A 19,368-nucleotide genomic window follows, 5' to 3' on the forward strand; every position below is an offset into this window, starting at 1 on the left:
GCTGCTGGCAGGTTAAAGAAGGGGGAGGAAAGGCTGTGCTGTGACATGACAGCCCTGTCCTTATTCCATCCCACAGAGCAGTGCAAAGACATTGAACAGGAGGAAAGGTGAGGTGATTTTTCTCTCAGATTCCTGTGTAAATCCGTTTTGTGTCACCTCTTTCAGAATTTGGAATGCACAGAAAATGAAATAGAGGGTGGAAGATCAGTATGTGGGAACTCTACCTAAATCTACCTCTACCCAAAGCCTAAGCAGAAAGCTCTTCATCTGCTTCTCCATTTTAATTTCCAGGTTTCTGTGAATACATTCACCAAATAAATTTATGAGAGGGGAGGAATAAGTTTTTAATCCCTTTTAGTGAATACTTCCAGGGAAAAATTTCATATTCATCCTGTTCTAACCAGACATTTGATGTGGCTCCAGTTGGAACACACACACTTGTAACTGTTGCACCAGGGTCTGGCTTTCAGTAGTGTGATATTTGCAATGGTTGGCTTGGACTCCATCTGGAGGTGGTGAATTATTCATAGAAATCAAATGGGAGACACTTGTAAATACAAAAAAAAGACATCTCTCCTTCTTTGAAATAGACAGTTTTCAAGGATGAGAACTTAATTTCAGAGTAATAAGGAACTCAATTCTCATGTGTGGTTTAGCCCTCACTTTTCCCCAGTACCTTTCCCCAAATTGTTGACAGTAACCTGGGAAGAAAAGGAAAAAAATTTGAAAACACAGCCTATCACAGCTCAGTGTTTCTCTGCACTGTCCTTTGCTAAATCTCTGGCATACCTCAGGAAGGAATTTAATCTCTACAATAATTGAAATCAGTTTTATTCTAAGAAGCAAAAAATGTAATAGTTTGTTTTTGGGGTTTTTTTTTGTTTGTTTGTTTTTACTATTATCTCTCCTTGTTTTCTAGATTCCTATTTGGAAAATTTAATGGAAAAAAATTTACCTTAATGAAAAAAACCCAAACACACAAGCTCCAAATACTACTCGTTGGTTCAGACTGGTTTTGGAACTACACATGTTGATTGCTTGAAGGGTTTGGTTCTTTCAAAAAATTCTTTGCCAATCTTGGATCAATGATGAGTTTCTGTTAAATCAAGATTTGAGAAAAATAAGAAAAGCATAGAGAGGGGAAACTAGAGTGCAAAATGACTGTCTAAGTGATAAAGCTGTCATACCACTATCCAGGGTGGGTGTCAGGAGTTTGCCAAAGACAGAAAATTGGGCCAGCAGCATTGAACTCTACAGTCTTACTGAAAAAGAGTCTTGGTGCCATTCAGATGATGCTGGCATTTAAAATCTCTGCACTGAAACAGTTTTTCAGAATGTTGTTCCTCTTGCATCTCAGTTTTATCTTCTCCTTTACCCTATTTCTCAAACTATTAAAGTTAATTCAATTATTTTTCAGCAGCACCCTCCAAGACTGATAACTTTTTACAAATTACCACCTTTGAGAGATACAAAAACTTCTGTGCAAGCATGTAGTGAGTTTCCCAGCCCAGCAGTCATTCGAGGAGGTCATTAAAAAACAATCAAAGGTGACAACTCTTCAACAAATTCAGTCTTCCTTCTGATTTTTGTGGCCATAGCACCTCTTCTTCAAATCTTACCATCTTTATAAAAATGATACTTACAGGTATTACTCCAATTTTGGAGCTAAATCTAAGTTTTGTGACAAGCCTTTGCCAGATGATTCAGAGAGACTTTCAGCTAAGCCAATGTATTTTTATGCATGTATTATATTCTTTTTGGTCTGGATAGGCTATGGACAGTACACAGAACAGCTAATAACATCTCATGTGTAAACAGGTTTTTATCTTGTCATCTCTCCTCTTTTCTTTATCAGCAATGACAAACCCCATGATTAAATTAATATTTCTACTGAACACAACTTCATCTTGTGCAAGCAGGGACAGTAATATTGATATTGAAACCCAAGCCAAACCTGGGGTGAATTTTTAAGTTTGGCACAACCATTATGACCTTCTGCAAACACATAAATTCTTATATAGATGGAGTGCAAGAACAAGGGATGGCTCTTAACACAGGCATAAGCACCTCCAGGAAAAAGCTCTGCATCTGCAAATGGAAACTGGAAGTGCTTGTGAAACAAAACCCATAGCAATTATATACTTTACAATTGTTCTTTCACCTCTTGTTTTGTTCCTGTAAGTTCTTGTTTCACTGGGTTCGCTGCTGGGGCTGCAAAACAGTACTCATGTACAAACAACCAGTCACTGGAATTATTATTTTATTGTACAGGGAGAGATCCCTTAATTTAACCCTGTTGCAAATAATGTTGGCCTTCAGATTTTCATGTTGACTGCAAAGGGAAAGCACTTTTGTCAGCTTTTTCTGAGGAAAGCAGTGGGAAATATCCCAAACTTTTCAACAAACATCCTGGGAGCTGTCCAAGAACTGTGGCACTTGAGTCATTATAGCTACTCAGCTTACCTGGATTTGGACTCACATTTTTCCTAGCTGGGGCTTGTTTGACAGACGTTGAGGGCAGAGTGAAGGGTGCAGCTTTGTTCTCCTTCCTTCTGAAGCTGAATCACTGTGTAGCCAAGGGTAAACAAAGTAGACAATCAAGAGCAATAATCCCTGGGTACTGGAGGCAGTCTGAGTTTGCAGGGTACATTTCAGGCACTGCCAAGCTTGTAGCACCCTGGAAAGCAAATAGCATGTTTAAACATCAAGATTGTTGGGCTACAAAGTGAATAAATATGTATTCTATCTGCTGTCTTGTATATAGGTAGACTGCAGTGGTTCTTCAGGCACTGTGTGCTTCAGCAGTGGTACTCCTTGTCATGGAAAACTGGTTAGTGAGACCAGCTTCAAAAGCAACTGTACAAGCTCTTGTGTAGAAATCCTTTGAGAGCTTTGAAATAGGAAGATAATCTTTCTGTCTCAGGAAGTGCCTGCACTGTCATCACTAGAAGATAAGATTTTCTGCCAGCAGTATCCTCAGCTCACTGTCCTTATTCATATCTGGGCATGGGGATTGAGGGAAAATACCAGATTAGATGTCCTTGTTTTCTTGGTATGCTAATTCTTACATTTTCTAGTACACCAACAATACCATCAGGTGGTATCTAGGAGCACAAAATCAATCGCATAGTGAACTGGGTTAGAACAGAGTTTGGATCTACAAAAAAGCCCTTGGGACACCTCTGCTCTCTTCCAACACCCAGCCCCTCTACCAAGCCTGACCCAGCACCAGTGCTTTTGGAAAGGCTGTTTCTGGGTTTAGCCCACACAGCTGAGCTCCCTTTAGCCCTGCCCATGAAAGTCAGTTACCACAAGCTCCTGTCTTGCTTTTCAAGCATTTTCCTGCTCCTTGCTGGTTTTCCTTGGCGTGGGCATTCCAGCAGAGATGAGGCAAACACTAGACATGTGGCTGCTGTGCTGGCACTGCCAAAAACCACATCAGTGGAAGATCCAGAGAGCAGATGCAGCCCAGCAGGCCTGTGCACTGCCTGCACAGGGCTCTCCATGCTCAAAGCAGTGCCAAGTGCCTCAGCAATGGGTAATGGGCACCATGCGCTCCAAACAGACAGCCACAAGCAGAGACAAACTGACAGCACATCCAGGCATTCAACATGAGCCTGGTGTGGGGCACTCATCCTAGCCAGATGACTCAAAACAGATGGCCAGAGCTGCAGATCTTTGTTTTACACGTCTTAATTACACACCATGTTTACTGACCCTGTTGGAAAGGCTCTCTTTTAGGAGCTTTCCTGTGTGCACAAAACAAGGTTTTACAAGAGCTGTCAAACATGTGACAGGGGAACAATTGCCTTATGGAAAGAAGCAGCTAATTTCTCTGTCTTTGGTAGATTATGGTTATATAGGAGGGGACTGGACTATAATTAATCAGATTAAATTCAGAACAGACACATGCCAGAGAAAGGCTGAAAAGCAGTCTCAGTGAAGTGCAGAGAGGAGGAGCCAGCTGTGCAGCTCAGGCTCTGGGGATTTTTGCTGGACACAGCAAAATGGAATGGGAATCAGTAGCACATTGCTGTCAGAAGGGCAGACCAATTTTTGAAAAAGGTTTGTGGCCATCATCAATTTGAAGGTCCAGGAAGATGGCCTCTCTGTACTTAATAACCTTTACTACACCTTTTTTCCCCTGTTGATGATTTTGCAAGACCTGAGATGTAATTATTCCAAAACCCTAATGAGGCAATTTGGTAAGGTGTAATTTTATACATCCTACACAAACAGACATTTAGAAAAAAATGGGGAAAGTCCAAAGGAAAGCAGTATGGGTAATAAGTGGTTGAGGAAACATGACCTAGAGAGAAAGGCAATTGAAATTAGGCCTATTTAAACTGAGAAAGCAAGAGAGGTCTATAATGATAGTTTTCTACACTGTCAAATGCTCTTAATGGCACAGGCAGAGCTTAGCTGTTTTTTGAAGGTAATAGCACATGAGGTAATCAACTCAATTTGTTAGTAGGACATCACAATGTAGGATTGAAAAATTAGTAATTTTACATGCAAACTTGGAGGGGGGTTTTAAGACATTAAATTTTAAGTTAGACCAAACAAAAACATGGTATGATCTAAGGACTGGGGTTAACAAGCACTGTCCAGCTCTGATATTACCCCACAGTACAGCAAAGGTATTTTTACATCACTGCTATAACAAAAGTCATGCAGGAAATCAGGACAGGAAATTTCAGGAAGTACTTATTTCTGGTATTTTCAAATTCCCCCCACTTTTTACAAAATCGTTCTTGTCATGGAATTGTAGCAGCTCTCCACGTCAAGGGGGAATATTAGAATGAGATGTTTTAAGGATGAACAAAGGAGGCAGCTTCAGTTCTGGCATCTTAGGCCTGAGCTTGCCTGTGCGTTGCTTTCTTGCTTGCTCCAGGGGTTAATGAAGTAATTTTTACAGAAAAGCATGTTTCACAATTATCAAGGTGCTGGATTTCAATCATGCATGCAATCTACTGTCAGAAGGGATCTTCATGTCTATCTGGTTCCACAACAGGCCATTTCATTGACCAATTTTTGCTCAATGCACCTATTTTAGTGGGTTTTAAAAAAATTCTTCAGTGTATTTGGCCTTGGACAGCTGCAACTTCTTTTGCTGAACATCAGAATATTTAATTAGAGAAAGAGACTGGGCAGGTGTTCCTGTGCCAATATTGGGTCCATATTCAAAGTGGCAGATCTTGAAAAGCAACCAACAGACACAGAAATAAGTGGAGAGAAAACCATGGACACATATTTTGTGTCCCTTCCACACACCCTGAGATCCTCAAGCAGGGGAAATATTCTTCTCAGTACATTAGCCACAATGCATCCTGGTTCAGATAAATGAAAAATTTATTATTAAAATTGTGTTCCTCATTTGAATTAAAAATAAATAAATAAAATGAAAGAGCCTTAGATCTAATAAGCCTCCACACATTTATAATATTCTCATTTGGAAGTTACAAGGCAAGTAAGCTGGAGATGAGCTAAACATGAGAACAAATAACCATGAATGAAATGTTAAGAATTTGAAGCCAAACCCATTTGCTAAAAAGCATAAATAGAACATCAGTTTGATTGGTTAGATGCCAAATTAAATGTAAAAAAGAGACTAACAAAATCAGAGCACAAAATGTTATTAGGAATTAAGCTAAGAGAATGTATATGTGAATATTTTCTTACATTCATAATTAACACAGGCCTATTTTGGGAGGGAGAGGGGCAAGTTTGAAGGGCAGGTGGCAGGTTTGCAAATCAAAACAGCAGGATGCTGTGGTCAACACCTAATGAAAGTAAAGAAATAATGAAAAAAGTTTATTTTTCTGGTCATGTTTGCAAGAGAAATGAGCGCTCTAGCCAAGTTATATTGTGGAGGATTTAAATGGTGGAGCAGGGGATTAGATGCAGGGAGAAAATCTCCACTTGCTTTTCTGAAGCACTGTGAGAATATGCCCCAAACCCATCTAGCTGCATGTCTGGGTGTCACTGGAGGGGTGGTTCTGGAACATCTGGAGAACCCTCTTGAAGCAGTCAGAGGGTTCCCCTTTCCACCCCAGCACTGAGGTGACAGACTTTGGAGCAGATGGTCTCTGACTCTTTGCAGGGATGCTTTGGGGAGGCAGCAGTGGGTGATAGTTGGCCATCAAGGAGACTGACCTGCTCCTGGACAACGCTGGCACTTCATGGAGTGGGTGATGCCATCAGGTTTCACACCCCTTTCTTCTCCCTGCTGGCAAAGGAGTGCAGATGATGTGGAAAGGAACAGCACCTGGGAGCACCCTCACCTTTTCTGCCACAGCAGGAGCCTCCTTGGGCTCCTCCTTTACACTTTCAGAACTAGAACAATTGCTTTCAGAAGTGGGTGAAGCTGTGAGAAAGGCAGAAGATGGCACAGAGTGGGTTATCTGTTTCTGACACAGAAGAGAGAGACCCAAGACAGATTTCTGCAGAAAGGGAGCTCCTCCAGACAAGAGTTAAGGGGGCTAAGTGCTCTCTAAATCTTTGTCTCATCAATATGTAGCAAAGGAGCAGAGGCCAACTCTGCTGTCTCATGTCAAGGAGAAGAAAAGGATTTCCCTGTACTTTCTGGAGTCCACTTGTCCATTTTTGCTTTAATATCTCATCATTTAAAGAATTCATTTTGCAGGCTGCATTCCTAGTGGTCATGGAGAAAACTCCCAAGAAAACCATATCAGAGGCCACTCTTTTCCTGTCCTACAGCATGAATTGTTAACACAATATCTGTGCAGACATGTACAAGACTTTTATAGAGTAAGAATATTCACACATGGTGCTATCCAGAAGCAAGTGGCTGATCCTGAGTCAGTTATTCCAGCACAACTTGATTTTGAGACAAGATCTTCAGGACAGAAAACCTGTCATCAAGGAGACTTCAATACAGATGACTGAGAACTTTTCCCCAACCATTTCCTTGATTAAACAGCATTTCCATTTTAAATTGGATGGAAATCCAGAATATTAAGCATTTCGTTTTTTGACATAAACTCGGCATTTTTTCACCAAAAGTGTTTTGATTTCTGCTGATTATAGATCCTTCTTTTCAGTAGAATTAAGGGATCTGTGCCCAGGGTGTGCTGCCTTCACCTCTGTGACAACCTTTTATCACCTGGGAGGATCCACACAGCAGGCACTGTGAACCAGGACCCACGGCCAGCTCAGCTGACAGCAGGGCTGTGGCCAAACAGAGAAAATGCAGACCTGTAAACAAAGAGACAGAAAGCTTTCTGATTTATCCTCTGTGCCCTAGCAGGGAGGCTTGGTTACTACTGAACTGTCCTACTTTTGTCATGTGGCTGGGAGTAATTAATCTTAAGAGCATGGTTTGACTGATGTGGCTTGTCTGTGCAGCTTAGATTAAAGGGAGGAAGGCAAGGTACAGCCAGTGGAGTGGCTACAGGACTCCTAGATGCTCACAGAGCAGTGCAGTAATATCTTGGAAATCTCTGTTTAAGAAGCCTAAGACTTCAGAGGAAGAGCAAGCAAAAAAAGCCCTCAAAGTCTTATTTTAGACACATGAGGAAACATTCCACAGGACTGCCCATGCCATTTTGAATTAGCAAGTTGTTCTCAAACAAGGTGTAATGGGAAATAAACCTTAATGAAAGCAAACAGCACCTTGTGTTTCACAGCCTGTCACTTGTCTTGCGTACCACCCCAGAGAAGGGCACTGAGAAATTTCTCACAGAAACAAATTTAGTCTCCAATGCAACTTAATACTGACAGAAATACACCCACTACTACCACTTCTCTCCTTTACAGATATATTATCTTTTCCATTTTCCTTTCAGGATTAACAAGGCAAAAACAAAACACATTTTGCTCCACACACCTTCAGTCTATCTGTTGTTGTAAGTCTACGTTCACAGAAGTGAACTTTAAATTAGGAGGGGAGAAAGTAAAAAAGTAAGGCATATTTGTTTTCTATGGGTAGCAGGAGCAAAGCCAAGAGAAGACCTTTCTGAGGAGATGCTCTTGCTCTCATGAGTCAAAGGGGTTTGGGCAAGCACCCATTAGCTGACCCTTGTTCCAATTTAATTGGGAGCTGCTTCACCCATGAGCAAGTGCTGGCCTTTCCCAGAGCTGCCACATGCCCAGCCATCAGCTGTCAGCCCAGATTTCCACAGCACTGATGTCCTCTGAGCAGGAGGTAGCTCCTTTATAATTCTCTGCAGGTTCCTGCTGAAGGCACTTGTTTAGTTTGCTTGACCTTAGACCTGGGCTTAAATTTACTGACAAGTTTATAGAGACTGGACCTGTCAAAGCTCTGAATCTCAGAGTAACTCAATGATTTTTCATAACACCTCACCTCCAGGAGTTGTGTGATTTATATCTGATTCCCTCTTTTACAAAGTATAGAATTAATAACTACCATGATTTTGGAAAAAAGCTGCAAAAAAATAAAACAGTCATTTTGTCTTACAAACACAAAACTAGGAGACCCAAGAAATACATCATAATGAATTTCAAATAAAGAAATTATATATACTGTAAAAAAATCCCAAAACACCTAAATGTTGTGGAGCACCTCGCTCACAAGAGCCAAAGTTTTTATGCTATATTTATAGAAGAAAGACGGTACCTCAGAGAGACAGGCTGAGCTACTTCCCCAGAGCTCTGTGCTCAGCAGAGGCCCCAGCAGCATTTGAGCAATTTAGCACTTTCCAGGAAACCAGACAAACTAACACAGCCTGTTTATTTCCTCTTTCTTTCAGTACTCCCACGCTGGTGCCTCGGTAAGCGAAAATATTGATGGATCTGAAATATGTACGACATAGAGTCCATGGCAGTCACCCCCTAGCAAGCTGTTTCTGGGACTGTTCACTTGGGTGAGACCATGAATTATTCTCTTTCTCTCACTCCTTTTATTTTCTTTTGTGTATCTGAATATGCCCTCTGTTAACGTGCCAAAAAACTGCAACCATCTATGCCATGAAGGAAGAAATAGGAATGTTCACTCTACAGTTTGCAGAAGACTTCAAGAGTCAGTAAAGAAACAATTTCCATACTTAAAAAACAAACAATAAACCAACCAACCAACAACCCCCAAACAAACAAAACAACAAATTAAAAAAGGGCCAGCCTACCAAATCTTTGAAATGTCACTGAAATTTCTGATGATACATTTAACTTCTAGAGGGTCTGAGCCCTAATTTCAAAGAAACCCCTTCTATCAGATGACTAATCCCAACAGAAGGCTTAAAAACTCACTAGGGAGAGGTCAAAGTGAGAAAAACAAGGAGCCAGAAAATTGCTCATGGAGCCCAAACTGAATGTATCTTATCCATATCCCTTTTGTGCCAATGTTTTCTGGTAGCAAACAGAGAATATTCACTTTGGAGGACTTGCCTGGCACTGGGCATCATCCAGCAGAGGCCACAGCACAGTCATGCTGTAACTTCTCAACAGGAAAATGGATTCTGGCAGCTCCATTAGTGCAAGATTCAATAAAACAGCAATGAAATTTGTTTTTTCCAACATATGCAGAGAGATGAATTATTTTAGTTATGACTGGAGGGAGGCAAGTGTTGAAATTCCTGTGTTAACCTGCATTCTCCACTGGGCCTTCATTTGGTCTGGAAGAAAGAACCCAGAAAGGTATATATTGTATATAGGCAGCATTTTTCTTTTGCCTTTCAAAAATTAACTCCTTTTCACCTTTATGCAAAATTCACAGCAACCAAAATCATTCCAGAGACAGCCTATTCCTGTAATTTCATTTTTTTTTCAGAAAGTACCTTCCTTTGTGAAAATATCTGGTAAAAATAATGGCTTCACCTTCAAGGTGTGTTAAATCACAGCTGGAAGCCAAAGATCAGACACATCCACCTAAAAAAACCCTTTGAAACCCAAGCAGAGATACTCTGACATCCAGAAGGGATCGTGATTCATGTGGTTACATTTTCTTTTCCCATTCTATCCCCGTGTATTCACCTGTTAGGATTCCCTGTTCCCTCTCAACTCTAAGACCCCAATTAATCAAGACCCTGAATTTACTTCCTGGCAAACCTCCCAAGGCAGAGGGCCCTGTGGCTCTCCAAGACCCACATGATTGCCTTGAATTTGCAATATTTTCTGTGTCATTAGCAGCAAATTCATGCATTTATACCCAGAGATCAATTAATTCCTACAAATAAATGCAAGTCTAGCAAAAAAAAAATTGGTCAGGGGTTTTGTTTATACCTATTTTGATAAAGTAATGTGAAGAATAATCCTCCTTCCCAAAACCCACAAAGGACTCAGTAGTACAAAGCAGCACTGGGGTTTGCCTGTGATTTTGCCCTTCCCTGTTTCACAGTTCAGTTCCTGTGCTCACCTCTTGTCCTGCTCCAGACAGGATTATTTTCTCAAAATCGTTCTGTGTAACAGAGCCACTCTTCAAGAGAACAAACCTCACTGTGTTGTGGGGGGCACAGAGTCTAGCAGGCCATTTTGGGAACAGACTGAAGGAGGAGGAGGAAGGTAATGAGGAATAAAAACTTGTATGAGTACAGAATTAGGACCGGGAGAGGAGAGAGAGAAATGGATCAGAAAAGTGTACAAACGTCAGAAGTGGCAAAAGGCATTAATGAAACTTGAGGATGATTGCAGGGTGATATATTAGAGACAGGAACAAAGAGTTATGAAGGAAAACCTTTTCTTCTCACCCTGTCCTTTGCCTTCTGCTTCAAGAAATAAGATTGACATGAAGGAATGAGAACTTTTGGCTTCTCCTGCCCTGTCCCCTAAGGCTGTGCACCCACTCAGAAGGTCTCCAGCTGTTAATCTAATTTTCTGCCCAAGGTTTAGCCTCCTAAGACAGATCAATCTCCTGCAGAGCTTTTGGCAGGCATCTGGAAAGAGATATTGTGTGAGAAATTTGAATTACCACCCTGAGTGATAGGACTGATGGCAGACAGCAGAAAACCCACTCCCTTCACCTCTCTGTCCTGTCCTCTGGAGACTCAGTAGCAATGAGGAGCTGCTGTTCTGCTCTACACAGGGAGCATAAATTTTTCCAGAAGGGAAAGGAAAAATCTGCAGACAAATAGAATCCTTCTTATTCTGAAGATATATATAAGCAAATGAAGAGGAAAACAGGAACATTGCAAGAATATTGCACTCAGCAGGACATACCACCACAAGGGGGTAAGAATGAAATTGCCTTGCAAAGAAATTTAAAAAAAGAACAAAATCTGAAACTATAAGAAAGTTGGATTATGCACAGCTCTAGCCCATATCTCAGCAGTATATTATATTCCACTGTCTTGTTTTCCCTTTGGGTGTTTATTTGCATTTAAACCAGCCCAACATCTGGTGGAGGACAGCATTGCATGTTTCAATTCCTCCGCTTGGATAGCATCACTTTAGAATAAATGAGTTCCTGAATGCATTGCATTGGGAGTTCAGTGATTTGTGTAGTTGGGTTTTGCACATTCATTTGGAGAGACAAGTGGGATTTGAAGCAGGTGATGAGGGAAGAGCTGCATGTATGGCTAACTCAACATGTACTACATATTCTGAAGAATGGAAAACGTGGTGTGTTGCAGGCTAGATAAGAAAACATTTTAAAATCATGTCTCTGTGATAACAGAATAGCTTTGAGGAGCACTGCTGGTAAATCACAAGGAACCACACAAACAAGGAAAAAATGGGTAATATTTGTTAATACCATGGCAACTCTCTGGACACACAGAATTCTATTTGTGACAATGCAGTTTCTAGCTCAATTTTCTATAAACAAAAACAATTTGTTCAGCTTCTCTGCCTGTCTTTTGTGTTGGATTTCTAACAAAATGCCCTTAGTCCTGGCAAGTCAAGCAAGATGCATGGTGACATGCCAGCTTCCCTGAAGCATTTTAGGAACTACCAATTGCACATCTATTCACCTGCACATAATCCACTTAGGTTTGTCTGCTGCAGACCATGGCATTTTGTTACCCCTCATGTGTTTTCTGCACAGTCTCTGATACCCAGTGCAGAACTAAAGTGTGTCCCATCTTCCCTTATAGTTTTGAGTTGTTTGGGAGACTTAGTCCACAGAAAAGCTTTTACCTTTAAGTAGAAACAACCTAGAAGATAATTAAAAAGGAATCAGCTTTTAGAGTTACTGTGCTAAAGATATGAGGTCCAAGTGCATATCATGGAGAGTTCTAGACAGAATAACCCACACAGGAAGCAATGCATGGGAGTCCCTGAAGAGAGGACAGCTGGCAAGCACAGAGTCAAGAATTTAGGTCACGAATTGCATACAATAAAAAACCCTCAAACAATCCAAAGGTTTCAATTTTTCCTGCAAACCTACTTACATGTTAAATTAGAGCATTTGCTTTCCTCAAACCTCAGAAAAAGTACCTGCTATCCATTATAAGCAATTTAATCCTTATTAAAAATTGGCACATATCCTTTAATAGGCTTTTGCACACATGTTTATATGCATTTGCTTTTTTGAGCCACCCTTTGGAATGTCCCATGTCTTCCTCATGATCTGTACAGCCCAGGACATTCTAAAGGAAATGCAAAAAGAGGAGATAGAAGCAGGCAGATGTACAGAGCTGTCTAAGCTCATTCTGGGGCTGAACACATCTAGTTCAACTTCAGTGATATATTGAATATATGGCCAAGCAATGGTCCCCTCCTTCCGCTTTTGCACACATATTTATATGCATTTGCTTTTTTGAGCCACCATTTGGAATGTCCCATGTCCTCCTTGTGATCTGTACAGCCCAGGACTTTTTAAAGGAAATGCAAAAAGAGGAGACAGAAGCAGGCAGATGTACAGAGCTGTCCAAGCTCATTCTGAGGATGAACACATCAAGTTCAACTTGATATATTGAATATATGGCCAAGCAATGGTCCCCTCCTTCTCTCAGAAAACAGGAGGGAAACAAAAATGAGAGAGAAGACTTGATAGAATGTTCTGGTTCAGGAACCTAACATCTGGCAAGGTAGGAATTTCATCAATTTGAGCAGAGCAAAACAGAAATCTGTGTAAAGCCATCTGAGAGTTCTGTAACTCTCCTTTTCCCTAAAAAATGCCTCGATGCCACATGGCACAGAGCTGCAGCAAAGAACTACACTGACAAAAACCAGGAAACAAGTTTCAAACTATTTTTTTCAGACACACCGTGGCCTTTTCTGTGCTCAGGACTTTATGGATGACTTTAAACCAAAAATCACTGAGAAAACATTTTTCACTTGAGTGTTTCTGATGAGCAGCAGTAGTCTTACTTTCACTGTCTAAAAATGACACCTCTTTAAATACATTCCTCCAAACAAGGACAGCTTTTTGCTTTTTTTCCTTATTTTTGCAGAAGCAAGTGTCCCTAGAGCTTTTCAGTGCCAAATCTCTTTCCAGTACATAATCAAATATAATCAAAACCAAATCAGCATCAAAGAAATACCTTGTTTAAAAAAAGCAGTAACAAAGATTGCATGATCTCCTGGTTTGATAGTTACATTTCTTTCCTTGTGGAAAAGGTATTTGTGGGCATTAGGACAGTTGCTTTTATTTTACTCCTGTCTTTTTGATTTCAGAGAGCTTTTGCATGTAATGCATTTCACCAGAGAGGGGTTGTACAGCCTGTGCCTCAAGCAGTTAGGGTAGAAAAAAAGATGATCAGGTGATGTTAAATCCTTGGTAGATGCTACAGATAAGTGGAAAAGCCTTGAGTGTCCACACTGATAAGGGGTCTGTCATGGAGTAAGGAAAAGTGCAATATTTCTGGAAGTGCTTTAAATTGCATTTTCATTCTTACCTACTTTTCCTGCTGTTTTAAAGGTTTGCTTGGTGATGACAAGGGTGAAACTAAGAGTGACTGATAAGAAATCTAGCTTAGGAAAATTGAACCTAGCCTATTCTGGTGGCTCTGAGAAATAATGCCCAATTTACTGTGACTCTTCATTCATATTTATTTAGTCCTGTTGCTGTAAGTCTTGGTACTCTGAGCATTATCTGCAGGAGCCTGTCAAAGATTGCAAATTACCCCCTATAAAAAAAAAAACAAAAAAAACCCAACCCTGTTTATAGTAGAAGGAGTTTTCCAACTTTAACCATGGCAGTCACTTAAAAATGGGATTATTGGAGGTGCAGGAGTGTTTTTTGGACCTGGTCAGGTATCAGTTATGACTGTGATAACCTGTTCTAAGATCTTGTCTGACATGAGTGCCCAGCTGTTCTCTTGCCTTCCCAGCATTCAGAAGTGCAAGTTTCCAAACCATTCCAGCTGCTGACCACAGCTCAAATTCATTCCACAGGACCCCAGATACTTCCACAAGATATTTTATCTATTTATAGTAGAAGGAGTTCTCCAACTTTAACCGTGGCAGTCACTTAAAAATGGGATTATTGGTGGTGCAGGAGTGTTTTTTGGGCCTGGTCTTGTATCAGTTATGACTGTGATAACCTGTTTTAGGATCTTGTCTGATATGAGTGTCCAGCTGTTGTCTTGCCTTCCCAATATTCAGAAATGCAAGCTTCCAAATCATCCCAGCTGCTGACCACAGCTCAAATTCATTCCACAGGACCCCAGATACTTCCACAAGATATTTTATCTCCTGCATTGGAAACCAATTTCATCCCACATACCCTTTTGAATATGAGAGAGAGATGACCTTCTAGAATGTTTTGCAAGGCATGGCAAATTTTTCATAATCCTTTGAAGTGCCTCCTGGCACCTGAAGAAATTAAACACCTAAGCTGGACACTAAAGAGAGGCAAGACAAGTTTAGTTCTTTGGTTCCAGCTCCACTACACTGTGAGCCACCTCTCAGTATTGGAAATTAATTTCATCCCACATCCCCTTTTGAGTATGAGAGAGAGATGCCCTTCTAGAATGTTTTGCAAGGCATGGCCAATTTCTCATAATCCTTTGAAGTGCCTCCTGCCACCTGAAGAAACTAAACGCCCAAGCTGGACACTAAAGACAGGCAGGACAGGTTTAGGTCTTTGGTTCCAGCTCCACTACACTGTGAGCCACCTCTCAGGGCTGATGTTGACTTCCAGCTGCTGGTTTGTGCTGAAGATCAACAGAAATTTTTTGTGGGAACATGGCACAATTCCAGTGTCCTTATTTTTTCCAAGGAAAAAATAAGGAAAACTAATAGGCATCGCTAAATAGCAGTCACTCATGATGGAAAACTGAATGAGAAACAAATCCCTTCTGCATGGGATAGTCCCAGACAAAACTGTAGGTTCAAGTCTGTAGTTTCTTGAATACTGACAAGATTTAATCAAAGCACAGGAAATGCATCCCAAGGATCAAATATAAACAGGATAAGATTTCTAAGACATTGCATACTAAATCCCAGGAACCAGAGAACGAAACCATAGGTTGTTTCCATTTCCTTGTCTTTTCCCTGCATAGCTCCCAGCTCCTGCTGGGTTCAGCAACTTCCTCTTTGTCTTGAACATCTACAGGAATTAAAGTTCTCTAGAGCTTTTGATTCACTTTTAAATTCCAATCCCAAGAAACATAATTTTGTATATCACTTCCATTAAACAAACTGGGCTACAACTCAGTGAAGACTTTCCGGTTCTAAGTAGTTAAATTGATGGTTTCAGGCAGTTTACAGACTATAACATGGGGTTAGAGAGAAACTCAACCCCAGCATTTACATAATTACTTTTTAATTATACTAGAATTTTTCAGGAGGAATATTCCAAATATGTGTAGGTCTTTAAATAGTCTTAAAATAACCCCAGCTAAATGAGCTCTCAGGGATATACAGAGAAATTAAAAAAAAAAAAAGGACCACACCAAAAAGCTATTCAATTGCGTTTTTGTATAGTTTGCTTTGATTCTAAACCTTTAGGTGATGCTGTGGATAGGGGTGTTAGTAAAGGAAACAAAACTGTGGCCATAAAGTACTTGTGTATCAGAATAATGAAAGATATAAATTTGAGCAGACTAACATGCACAACATTTACATGCCTTGAATAGTAGATAGATAAGCACTATGAAATTAGAATACTTCCTTAAACAACTGCATTATATGGAAACATTCCTACTGAGGTACAAATTGGCACTGTAAAAAGAGCAGCAGGTGCTAAAGCAAATCCCACACTCATTTATTCAAGATGAAATCTTGCCAAACCACATACATGTCAAATTTGCTGCTCCCAGTAATACTGGGAACTGTTCTATTAAAGGCTGACTTCCACAGACAGAGAAACCCTGTGTTGTTTTCCTGCAGCCAGGCACAGCCAATTGGACCTGCAGTAAAATGAGTGTCTTCCAAGCGTGCAAAGCACTGACTGTTTTTAAGCCCCATGTGGTACCAGGCACCCCTCCAGAACCAGGGAGTGTAGTAAAGTGATTATGGGATTCTGTGACTGATGGCTCCATCACATGGCTGAGATTCATGGCTCACACAGCCATGCTTCAGTGATGGGTACTGGTGTGTCTGCATAAAATGCAAAGGAATTTGCATTTTAATGTAGCTCCACCGACAGCAGAAAAGGGTTAATGCTAGTCATCTTAATTTGCAGTGTGCAAAATAAGTGCCTAAAGACAATAGCCACAGTTTGATATTATGTGTGTTGATTTAATGTGGCATCTGAGCCTCTGCTGTGGAAAAGTCCTCAGTGGTCTGGTTAAACCACATACCCTCAGGCTCCCTAACTTTTAGGTATCTGTTCACACCGAGTCTCAGCTTTCTGCTGTTCCCTTTCACTGTTTCTTCTGTTGCCTTTGGCTATCAGCTTGCTGTGTACTTTAAAAAAGGCAGCATTGCCTCTAAGGATATTTCAGGCTTTTCTTCTTTGCAAGATTAGACAACCTCCACTCTATTCCTTAACTAGAGGAAAAAGGCTACCTTTTAGCCTTTCCATTCTTTTAAGGACTAACATACCCTTATTCTTCCATTTCTTTTCTCTTATTTACCCTGGCCATCCATGTAATACTTTAAATGCTCTCTTTTCAGAATACAAAGGTTTTAAGATCACCCATCTAGATTCTAAAATAAGGTTTCACCCTGCTGCCTTATGTGAAAGAACTTGGGTTTTAGTGGCTAGCTTCTCTCACTTGCCAAAATCCTCCTGCATCTTTCCTGAAGAAATTGTTCCTCTTCTGGAGTGCTTGTTCATTGGGTTCTGCAGCTTCCTTTCAGACAGATGAAAGAGGCAGTGCTTTCAGCTCTGAAGTCCAGGTGGCCATGAAAAAGGCACCAGGGGCTTTTGGGGTGAAGCATTTTGTCATAAGCAAGCCATGGTTATGTAAGCCATATTTCTGTTTTCTCAACACAAGTAATAAATCATGAGAGTACAGCTGCCTTCCATATAAGCCATAACATTTAAAGTTATATAGATTACAGACACTAAGAATGCCCCTGAAGTTGTCCATGGCCCCTTCTTAGAGAGGGGAACATATCTGCTTTTTTTTCATAGGGTGGGCTCTAACATATGGCAATACTTTCTCTGACTTGTTCAGTCTTAGTAAAAAAATCAAAAACAAAACAAAACTGGAGAAGAGCAGGGAACTGGTTATCAGCTCACAATCAATAATGTGTACTATACAGTGTCCTTTTCTCCTGACACATCTTGAAATCAAAAAAAGTTGGTTGGAAAATGCTATTAGCAGAGAAGCCAAAGAAAAGATTCCAACACCATTCTCCTTCCAGTGTTCAGATGACTAAGAAAAAGATTTTTTAAAGCAAAATGTTTTTCCCTTTAGGCTAATTTACACAAGCAAAAATCCCAGACCTTTGAAACCACACGAAAAACATTAAAGCAAATGAGTTGTTGCCAGACCAGAGAAAAGAAGCCTGGTCCCTGCTGTTGCAAGTGGGAGAACTCTGGAAACTGTCTCATTATGTTATCAATATTGATCCTGGAGCCAGTTAGGATTCTCCCTCTGCTAGTTCTTCTGAGAGGCTTTTCCAGAGCTCTTTTCTGCTGGTTAGCAGTTTTCTCCCATTTATGAGCCTAAATTATCATCTTTATTTTGCCATTGCTTTGCTCCTACCCGTTTTACTTCCCTGTTTCACAGCTTCTTCCAAATAAAACCACCATCCTGGATCTTTGTCAACTGGCAATTGGAGACAGATTTCATTTCAGGCCTGGTCTAGGGCCCATTTAAGTCAACAGGAGCCTCTGTTGACTTCAGTATGCTTTCCAAGTGGGCCTTTATAGGCCATCCCTGTAGTCAGATGGATATTAGAGTTCTAGGTTGATAAACCACTGTGCCTGACAAAATTATACTGCAACTTACACACTGCAGAATCCTTCATTTACCAGCTTTTGTTGGCCAGCTGAAGAAGGAAAGACAGGGAGGCAGAATATCCAACATTTCAATAAGAAGACAAAAAGGAAAGGCAGGAAGTGGAAAACTTCCTTATGAAGTCAATATGGTGACATTACCTCTGGAATTATTTTATTGCCATTTGTCTTCATTTCATTCCTTTGGTCACTTGGGCACTGCACAAAACCAACATTCCTGGGAAGAAAAACACACAAATTTTCTTTTCATATCATCCAAGACATATTTTTTTTATCACCTGTAAGAGAGAAACCCTCTAATTCTCCCAAGGTTACAGTACCATCAATTATAATTATTTCAACGATGTAGAGCTATTTGGTTGCTATCAAATATATAAGTGGTCCCTCATTCTAGCTTTTTAGAGTTTTTCTCAAGTGTCACTAAACAAAGCTCTATTTTACAGTTATAAAGCAATCATTTGACTTGTAGTGCTAAAACCACCTTAAGAGGTCAAAACACTTTTAAAAGTAACAAAGCTGTTGTCAATGGATTGTTTGACCAACGTGACAGACTGTATAAATTTAAGAGATGATTCATGGAGATAAAGTAGTCACACAAAGCAGCAGATGTTAACTGCAAAACTAACTTGAGACACAAAGAAGCTACAGGGAAAAGACTGGCTCAGTTCAGGATTTAATGTGACCTAAACCCAGCACAACAGAAAGGAAAGTAGAAATGGTGTGAGCTGGAACATCACAGTGGTAAGCCCCAGAAGCTCCAAGCATATAAAATCCACACTAACCCAAAAATTCCTCAGCAGTCTTCCTGGAAGGGTCAGGTTTGTTTGTTACCTTCCTCTGTAACTCCATACTCTGTTAAGGAGTTGATTTAACTATTTAAATGTTTGCAATCATTAACCTTTCAATAAAAACACAGCTTCAGCTTATTAAGCTCATTAGCCTGTAACAAATGAAGCTTTTGAACATGCCAAGGAGGAAAATATAACTGGATTCAGAAAGCAATTAGATGCATTTGGAGAGGATGATAGGTCTCTTGAGGACTGTTCAGCACAGAGCTGTGGATACAGTCTCTGATTCAGGAGGTCCCCAGGCTGCAGGGTGGTTGGTTATATCAAGGGAACACCGCACTAGTTTTTTTGTCTCTTTCTCTGTTA

General features: G+C 40.4%; 1 long non-coding RNA gene across 1 annotated transcript; it reads right to left on the reverse strand.

The window, feature by feature from the left end:
- Positions 1-969: 969 nt before the first annotated feature.
- On the reverse strand, positions 970-19,126 carry LOC120502176. Its single transcript, XR_005627472.1, has 4 exons — positions 18,997-19,126; positions 18,356-18,431; positions 2,464-2,677; positions 970-1,096 (listed from the first exon to the last, which is right to left on the reverse strand). It is a non-coding gene; the product is annotated as an uncharacterized LOC120502176 (long non-coding RNA).
- Between the last annotated feature and the right edge of the window lie 242 nt (positions 19,127-19,368).

Source organism: Passer montanus, unplaced genomic scaffold, assembly GCF_014805655.1.
Source record: "Passer montanus isolate IOZ18808 unplaced genomic scaffold, ASM1480565v1 scaffold21, whole genome shotgun sequence".
Classification (NCBI taxonomy): Eukaryota; Metazoa; Chordata; class Aves; order Passeriformes; family Passeridae; genus Passer; species Passer montanus.